Source organism: Amia ocellicauda, chromosome 23 (genome assembly GCF_036373705.1).
Source record: "Amia ocellicauda isolate fAmiCal2 chromosome 23, fAmiCal2.hap1, whole genome shotgun sequence".
NCBI classification, from domain to species: domain Eukaryota; kingdom Metazoa; phylum Chordata; class Actinopteri; order Amiiformes; family Amiidae; genus Amia; species Amia ocellicauda.
The window spans coordinates 11,078,056-11,086,138 of NC_089872.1; the positions used below are offsets into that span (position 1 = coordinate 11,078,056).

Consider the following 8,083-nt stretch of genomic DNA (forward strand, 5'->3'; position numbering starts at 1 on the left):
TCCTCTGGTGCTTTGGATTTCTGTCTGTATTTTAACCTAATGTTAAAAGTATATTTTCAACTATATTCAAATAACTGGCCTCCTTTCACAATGCAGAAGCAAAGCTACTCTGCAGTGAGGAGATCTTCTCTGAGTTGGATCTCCTGCATTAATGCAATGCCCAAATGAGACCCCACAATGAGTACTGTGCTCAGATCAGCTTTATAAAAAGTGGGGGTTTAAAGGGAGCTCCAAAAAATGCAGCTAAGGTAAGCCCGGAGCCTAGGGATGTGAACAATACCAGCATGATTCGCAAAGATTATTTCTTCAGAAGTCAGTGAAGTGTTTCTACATTTCTAACATTGACAGAGTAAACACCCTCGGTATGTCTTAACCCTTTCCCTCATGGAATTGGTGAAAAACATCAGTGGGAAAGTGCCCTTGTTGTTTTGAATGAAAACTGGCTTGTGCTATTAATGTTCACCTTCTGGGCAAAGATTTTATTCCTGAAGCGCCTGCATCTGTGAGCCATTCGGTTACAGCTGTAAACTCAATAATAATGCATGATATCGGAGGGGAGGAAAAAGCATCATAAAAGATCCGAAAGCACCTGAAAAGGTTGAAAAGCCTATTCTGTACATGAAAGCTGTTAAGTTGCTGTTAAGTTGTAAGAGTCAGTCCACTGCCTGGTCTGTATCATTGTCAGTGTCTTCAGTTTACAGCATTCCCATAAGTCCTTCCAGATGTTTGGTCTGCCCAACCAAGAAGCACTTCTCTCAGAGATAGTGGAAGGTGAGAGTTTAGGAATTATGAATGCATACTATGAATGAACTGCATAATAACAAATTTCCAATGACAGTGAAAAACTCCCAGAGTATAAACCTACAGTATGTCTTTAAATGTGCTTATGTATTCAGTTTAGTTTCAGACAGAAAACATGAAGATCGAAAGTTTCTTGTTCCCTCTGGAGTGATGAATCACATATGCATCTCACAGCATATAAGCAATAAGACCCAGCATGGGGTGGGATATTCTCTAATATTTATATGTGCAAGTGTAATAAGTCTATGCTTGGCTTTGTTATGATTCTGTTTTAATATTTTTGTATGTTCTTGTCACATTGCCTGCATGTCTTTTGAGTATTCGGCTTTGCTTTGACCTTGATATTTGCAGCGTGCCATATGTGATAATGAAAAATGCATCAGCAGTGGCAGTTGAGGGGGACATTAGAGAAAGACCAAAAAATTATAATTCTCATGTGCAAAATGCATCTGTACACACCATTTGTACAACAGTTTTTGGCAGTGCAATAGAAGAAGTTATTTTAGAACATTTTGCAAAAGATGTTTGCAAGCACACTTGTATTTTCCAGCTGAGGATCATAAGTGTGGTCTTTGCATTGCATGGGATGTGTTTTTTCAACAGTAACTGTACCTGGGATCAGGCTACTACCCTTATTTTAGTAGAGCCAGGTGCTTGAAAGAGATCTAAAGATTTAATCTTGGGCTCAGATTGAGATAAATGATATTTGATTTGGGTATGAGATTTAATTTACTTGTTTATCTGACCAACAATATAGTGCATTTTGTGACGTATTAGGTAGAAACTGAAACTAACCCTTAACTTGACTTTTTTATTAAGGTGTTATACTTCAATTGAAGTATTTCATACTAGGAGGACAGTCTACCTGTGCAAGACCACGCCCTCGAACATAGTACACCTGTGCTGTGACTCCGCCCCCAGGACTGAGACTCAGAAACTGGGGGCTCGTTTGAGAGAGCGTGGTTTTGTCGCTCCTGTGGTTTATTTTATGTATGTAGTTTGTTTGTTAATAAACCTATCTATTTCGCTCATATGGTAAAGAAGATTCACAAAAATTGGATGGTTACTATTAAGAACTCGTGGAGATTTGGACTTCAGTACCTGCGGTAAGTGCATGTTTGTTATCAGCCTCTTGAATGCCTGCAAACAAACCAAGCAACCAACATTTGCTTTTATTTGAATTGTGTAGTATGTGCAGCATTGCATCTTGCCCTTTTAAAACACATTTGCGAAATGTTGCGGTGTGTATGTTGGCTGACATAGCCTGGTCTGATTTTTTTGCATTCAAACAAATATTGTGCGTGTTGAACCCAATACGTTTTAATTTAAATTAATGATACAATCCCATTGTGAAGTAGTGTCGTTTTTACTTTATTTAATTGTTGTTAATTAAAAGAATGCCATATCCTGTTGGTTACAATTTTGTTTTTTTTTAGTACTTATTGCAGGTGCACGCACTCGGGCTATAGATTTACTGGCAGCACATTTGCAAATACATTTCCAGATAAGGTTCAATGAAAATAGCATTACACTATGCATTTAAACAGGTGGAGATCAATCTATTATCTGTTTATCTATAAGGGATTTATGTTCCAGTGTAATTAATTCCCTCGGTGGTTTTTTTGTGTCCTTTATTCGCGGGGGAAAGGTATTTCTGGGGACTGGTCGCAGGATGGAGCAGCAGTGTGAGTAGTTTCAGTGATTTAGTGTGGTGTGCATTGTTTTCTTGCAAAAGTCGTTATGGAGAACAAATCGGAAATGTATGGGCAATCCACTATGGATTAAAGTCTGAGTAACTGCCACAGACGAATCTACAATAACGTGTTGTTTATTATAACTGTCTAATTATATTAATACCACATTGATCTTGATGCAGAATTTGGTGGTTGGCTTATGTTATGTGCGTGTAATTATCAGGGCATCTATGTAGGCATGCATAGCTACTCTGTTTTTGGCCATGAAGTCTGTGCTTGATGGTTTACTCGCATTGGTTTAAACCATAATGTAGCGTTGCGTTCAACTTTCAATAAACGACTTAAATGTGTGATTGATCTTGTTTTTAAGTGTGATTTCAGTAGGATTCAAAGACTAGACACAATGCATTACATGGTCACTATTTATTGATTTATTTTGATGCTCTTGATAATGTAGTGTGCATTTGTTTCCATAGGCACATTCACACGTGTACTCGTTTTTTCTTCTTCTTCTTGGGATCCTGCCATCACTGGGGTGAGCAGCCGCAGTCCGTGGATCGGTCTTCATTTTAAAGTGTTATTTTTAAATCAAGTGCTGTATTCCGTTTTCTTGTAGGTCTTACATGTATCCGTTTTTTTTCTAACCAAATGTTATATAATGGTTTGGTATTGTAAAGTCACCATACCTTTGTTGTATTTACAGTTTGCATCTTCTGGCTGCTTTTGTGCAATAAAGCTTTGAAAAGCTCTTGAATGTTGTATTTCTTTACAGAGTTGCCCATATGAGTGTGTTAGTATCAGTTTCTAAGAAAGTATGGGGTGGGTGTTTGTTGTTATTGGTGTAGTTTTCTGCACAGACACCCATCACTGTGTTTCTTGGAAACTGCGGGAGCTGCCCCCTTTTTAAGTGCCTCCAGATTTTCCCGCCAAAAAACAGTATAGATGGAAGATTGTGGGTGGGGTTTAGACCAATCAATCAAACCAACACCGCAGCTCTTACTCATAGAGGAAGGTTGACTCCCCAATTAGTGTTAAAGGTAGCCCGGCCCCAGATGGGAGTGTTAAAGCCACTACTTCTGTGCACAACCTTGGCAATTAGATAATGTAACAAACCATGCTTCCTATTAAAGAGAGGCTAGATTGTGGTGGTGCTCTCCAATTCAGAAGACACTCACCATTTATGCATCATGTCTGTCTAATTAAGCATTATTGGTAGTTGTGATCAACAGTGGTCTAGGTAAATGCGGAGTAATGATTGACATATCCAAACCACGCCCACATCCCCTCTATACTAAGTTTTTTGGCGGGAAAATCTGGAGCAATTGAAAGAGGGGTCAGCATCCGTGCTATGCAAGAAACAATGCGACAGAGTTGCCCTTGCATGGTTTCTCAGGTAGCGATTGCAGCATCCATACTGAGGAAGTTTCTCCAGCCCCTTGCCACCTGAAACGCCAATAAACAACACATGCTCCAAACAGAGTCCATTTATTAAGACAACAGCAGGAAATCAACATGACATTCAAAGGATTCAATTAAAGCACACTATGATTACAGGTTAATAGCATGCATAGACAAAGCAGTTAATTTTTATGGAAGCATCAAAATAAAAATACAACTATTTCAATTCAGACCATCGGAAACGAAGCAACAATGAATGCAGCATTTACCCAAGGACCTGGAGATGAAACAGGAAAAACTCATACGGGAGCCCTGATAACTATGAATAAGTGAAAGCACTTGTTTTACAGCATCAATTGCATTAGCATGCACAATACACAATATATAAACCGACAACAGAAACCATGCACCACAGTTAGCATGCACAAAAACAATAGCATTGCTAATCCAATCACTCATTTGACAGAAATGGATAAAAATGCATTGGCTGACAGTTGAATTGAAACTAGAAATAGGCAACATGTAAAGAAAAGGACGACTTGCACAGATCAGGTATGGATTGGACTCACCATTAAAAAACACCGATTGTACAATGGGGTATCCACTCCTTCACAGCTGTTCTGAAGACTACAAAACAGCGTCCAGTGAGCGCTTAAAAGCAATAACAGCATTACCGTCCTACTATAATAACACATTGAGAAAAAACTACCAAGTGTTTATGTTTCATTTAAACAATATAGTTTTAGCTAAAAAAATTAACCGTCAATAACGGTAGCCCACACACATTCTTACAACTAATGCGTAATTTGTTGAGATTGCAACTGTTGCTGTTTGGATATTATGAATATAAATATACTAAATTAAGCAGTGCATATTCTCTAACAAGACGGACTCAGCTATTACTAAAGACTTTAGGTGCATTTTCCAGGAGACACGTTTTAAATTAACCACAGTTCCCTGCAAATACTACCACAAAACACCCCAAACTGCAAATGCGTCACAATTGTATATATAATGGCAAAACTTGCACTAAAAAAATGCACTAAAGCTGAGGTGTTATCACACACATGGCTGCAAGTTTCTACCTCCATTCAAAATGAAACGGACCTTAATTCAATACGGCCACAAACCCTTACTAAAAAGGCATTTAAGCATCTCTTTTTCGTTCTCCTCCCACCCTTTAATATCGGTTAAAGCAAAGCACACCAATACTATTGCATTTTTTATGACCGACCTTACAACAAATGTGTATTTCTTGTAAATAATTACAAATGCATTCCGAAAAAAAACAAAAAATGCAATGCAAACGTACATATACATATGTTCAAACACTTACCATGGAGAATATTCCTTAAACATGATCAAGGGTAAACCTAATACTACCTAAAACATTATTAAAATAAATATCTAGAAACTGAACTTCAAATAAAGTGTTTATTTGCTATATTTAAAATGTTTGTAGCAGATCTGCAGCCTCTACCGCTGCACCTGCAGCCCCGTCCTCAGCGCACCTGCGAGGGGGCGGGGTCTCGTTCCGGACCAGCCAATCATCTGTCTCCGTTTACACATCTTATTACCGACACGGAAATGACACCGTCTGACATGGGGAGCATACTTAAATGTAAACTAAAACTGAGGATTTAAATATTTTTCATATATATTTAGCTTTGCTTCGTTAAAAAACGACTATTATGATTAATGTGTTTTAAAAAATACTATGTGTTTTGTAAGTAGTCGAAACAAATACATTTTGCATCAGTCCCTCAAAAACGTTTTTCAACTAGTATGGTTTCTATCTTGCAGACCCTCATGCTACCTCTTGTTTGCTGCATAAGCATACAGAAACATTTAAATACAGAGATGTTTAACATTGTAGTCTTCATCAGTGCCATGCTATTTTCATCCCGAGAAAGGGCTTTTCCTTAGATTTCCAACACTTTTATCACATTTATTTCAAAAACGTAAAAAACTATTATCTAGAGGTAGTATAAATTAACTCCACACCATAATTAAAAGCATAGCATTAAAATGTGAAAACAATTTCATTCGGAGTAATCTTCTAAACCTCATCAATCTTTTCATTGTCCATCATGTTTATTAATAATCATCATCATCATCATCATCATATTTCAGAAAAAAACTGTAGCCCAGGACAGGTGGTATTCTGTGTTTAAAATGTATTCCTAATGGTACCTATAAATCACAAAATAATTCTAAACATGTTCTGTTTTCTGAATGTAATTTGAAAATAACTTTCTTTGAAATACAAAAGTGAATCAAATGACTGATAAACTGCATTCATTGGACTCATTACATTTTCACTCCAGCTATCCCAATAACAAATTGGCTCCTGTCAAAATGACAGTATGAAAATTAGTTTTCTTGGGCAGGTAACATCTGTGTGGCTATAATCCAGTTTTGTTAAGATAGTTTCAGCCCAATTTGCTGCTGTAATGTGGGCTATTAAGCTTATATTAAAGTTAATAGTGTAATTTTTATGAGTCGTGTAGCATTTTAAAAATCTTGTAATATTTCATTTTAGCTCTGCAATCTTAAATTAATATTCAGTTGTCAGATTGAACCACTTACAGGGAAATGCAGACTCATACTATTTTCTTCCACAACAGCTAAAACATTTAATGCTGGAAACTGAAAATGAGAAATCTAAGCTATTCACTCATACTGTATGAAGTTATAGTAAAGTAATTCATTTTAAGAATATTTTAGCTAAGCTGTTTATTGTGTGGTCTGCACAGAACTCCCCCAAGACCAAGTTGGTCTGGAAATAAATAAAAAAGTTTGATACACTCAGCCCTAGAGCAAAACAGCTATGCTAATCCAACACAAAAGTAAACTGTGTGATAAATACAATGGATGATTCATATGAAAAGAGAAGGACATTTTGTTCAGTGCATAGGCTAAACCCAATACTCCTCCACTCAGTGTCAATATAATCCTTTAGGCATAACTGTAATGTAATAAGAACCTCTGTTGAAAGATAAAACAGCACAAATGGAATTTTCTTCCTTTCTTTGTTTTGTGGCTAATGCGTCTGAGGCGGTGAGGAGAAGCCTCGTTTTGAAACAGACAAATCTGTTCCCATCTATCTCATTACATTGAAGGACTATATATGTGGGTTTAGTGCTTTAACATAGCTTTATGTACTTGTGAATAAGTGATGAAAATGTAAATCGGTGGTTGATTTTGCACTGTAAATGACGTGGTAAACAATAATAATAATAATAACAATAATTAGGTGGGTGGAGCTGTTGCCAAATATTGTTCGTTAAACACTCACTGAAAGGATTAAAGGGGGAAAAAACTGAAATTGCAGAGCATTTAAGGTCAACGTTGAAGAAATATAAAGACACAATACCCACTGTGTCAGACTGGAACAGGATAATTGTGATACTATTAGTCTCCAGAGCCCCAGCCATTAAGGTCCAGATAATCCAATGAAACGTTTCTAAGCATGCCCATTTCTCTATGAACGGGCGCATGTGTGCGTAATAGTAATGATCATTTATATTTTGAAAACATATGACACGCCCGGCTGAAATGGATTTGATGGGATGAATAACAGAGATTAAAGGATTTCAATGTGATGAAATATGTATTTTTATAAGGAAAGCAGCTCTCAGTGTATTTCACATGTGACTGGAACTGTGCTGGGTGGAATCATGTGGCCCATCTATATATTTATATTGATACTGACAGAACCCACCCAGGCCATATTAGAGTTATTATTTAAGCAGGAGGGGACTTTGACTGAGAACTTAAAAGACATCTGTGTTTGCTGCAGTGCTGGACATTAGTATCAATGATTTAATCTGGCTCCTACTGCTAGTAAGTCACAGGCACTCTGGCTGAAACATGGATATTTGTATGTTTATAAATCACACACACACACACAAAAATCAGTCTGTTTTTAAGGTACCTGCTAAGTTAGTGTATAATTAAAGCTTAATAGTAAGACCTTTAAGTAAATAAATTAATGAACACATGTTGCAAGTAAATAAAGTCCACATCTGAGAAAATGGTTATTATAGGTTTAAATGTTATTATGTTTATGCTCCACACACCACTAACTACATAAAGCCTTGTAAACACAAATTTAACATAACCTTATACTGATTTACCCAAGGTTATGCTAAGAAATCTTGAAATAGCACTGATATTGAAATGTAAAC

At 36.8% G+C, this 8,083-nt stretch overlaps 2 long non-coding RNA genes across 2 annotated transcripts; one reads left to right on the plus strand and one right to left on the minus strand.

Moving 5' to 3' along the window:
* The first annotated feature begins 862 nt into the window (after positions 1-862).
* LOC136719458 (uncharacterized) lies at positions 863-3,244 on the plus strand. The gene is made up of 2 exons (XR_010805406.1): positions 863-2,486; positions 2,972-3,244. It is a non-coding gene; the product is annotated as an uncharacterized LOC136719458 (long non-coding RNA).
* A 314-nt stretch (positions 3,245-3,558) lies between these two features.
* On the minus strand, positions 3,559-5,904 carry LOC136719457 (uncharacterized). The gene is made up of 3 exons (XR_010805405.1): positions 5,230-5,904; positions 4,463-4,520; positions 3,559-3,938 (listed from the first exon to the last, which is right to left on the minus strand). It is a non-coding gene; the product is annotated as an uncharacterized LOC136719457 (long non-coding RNA).
* Positions 5,905-8,083: the final 2,179 nt, after the last annotated feature.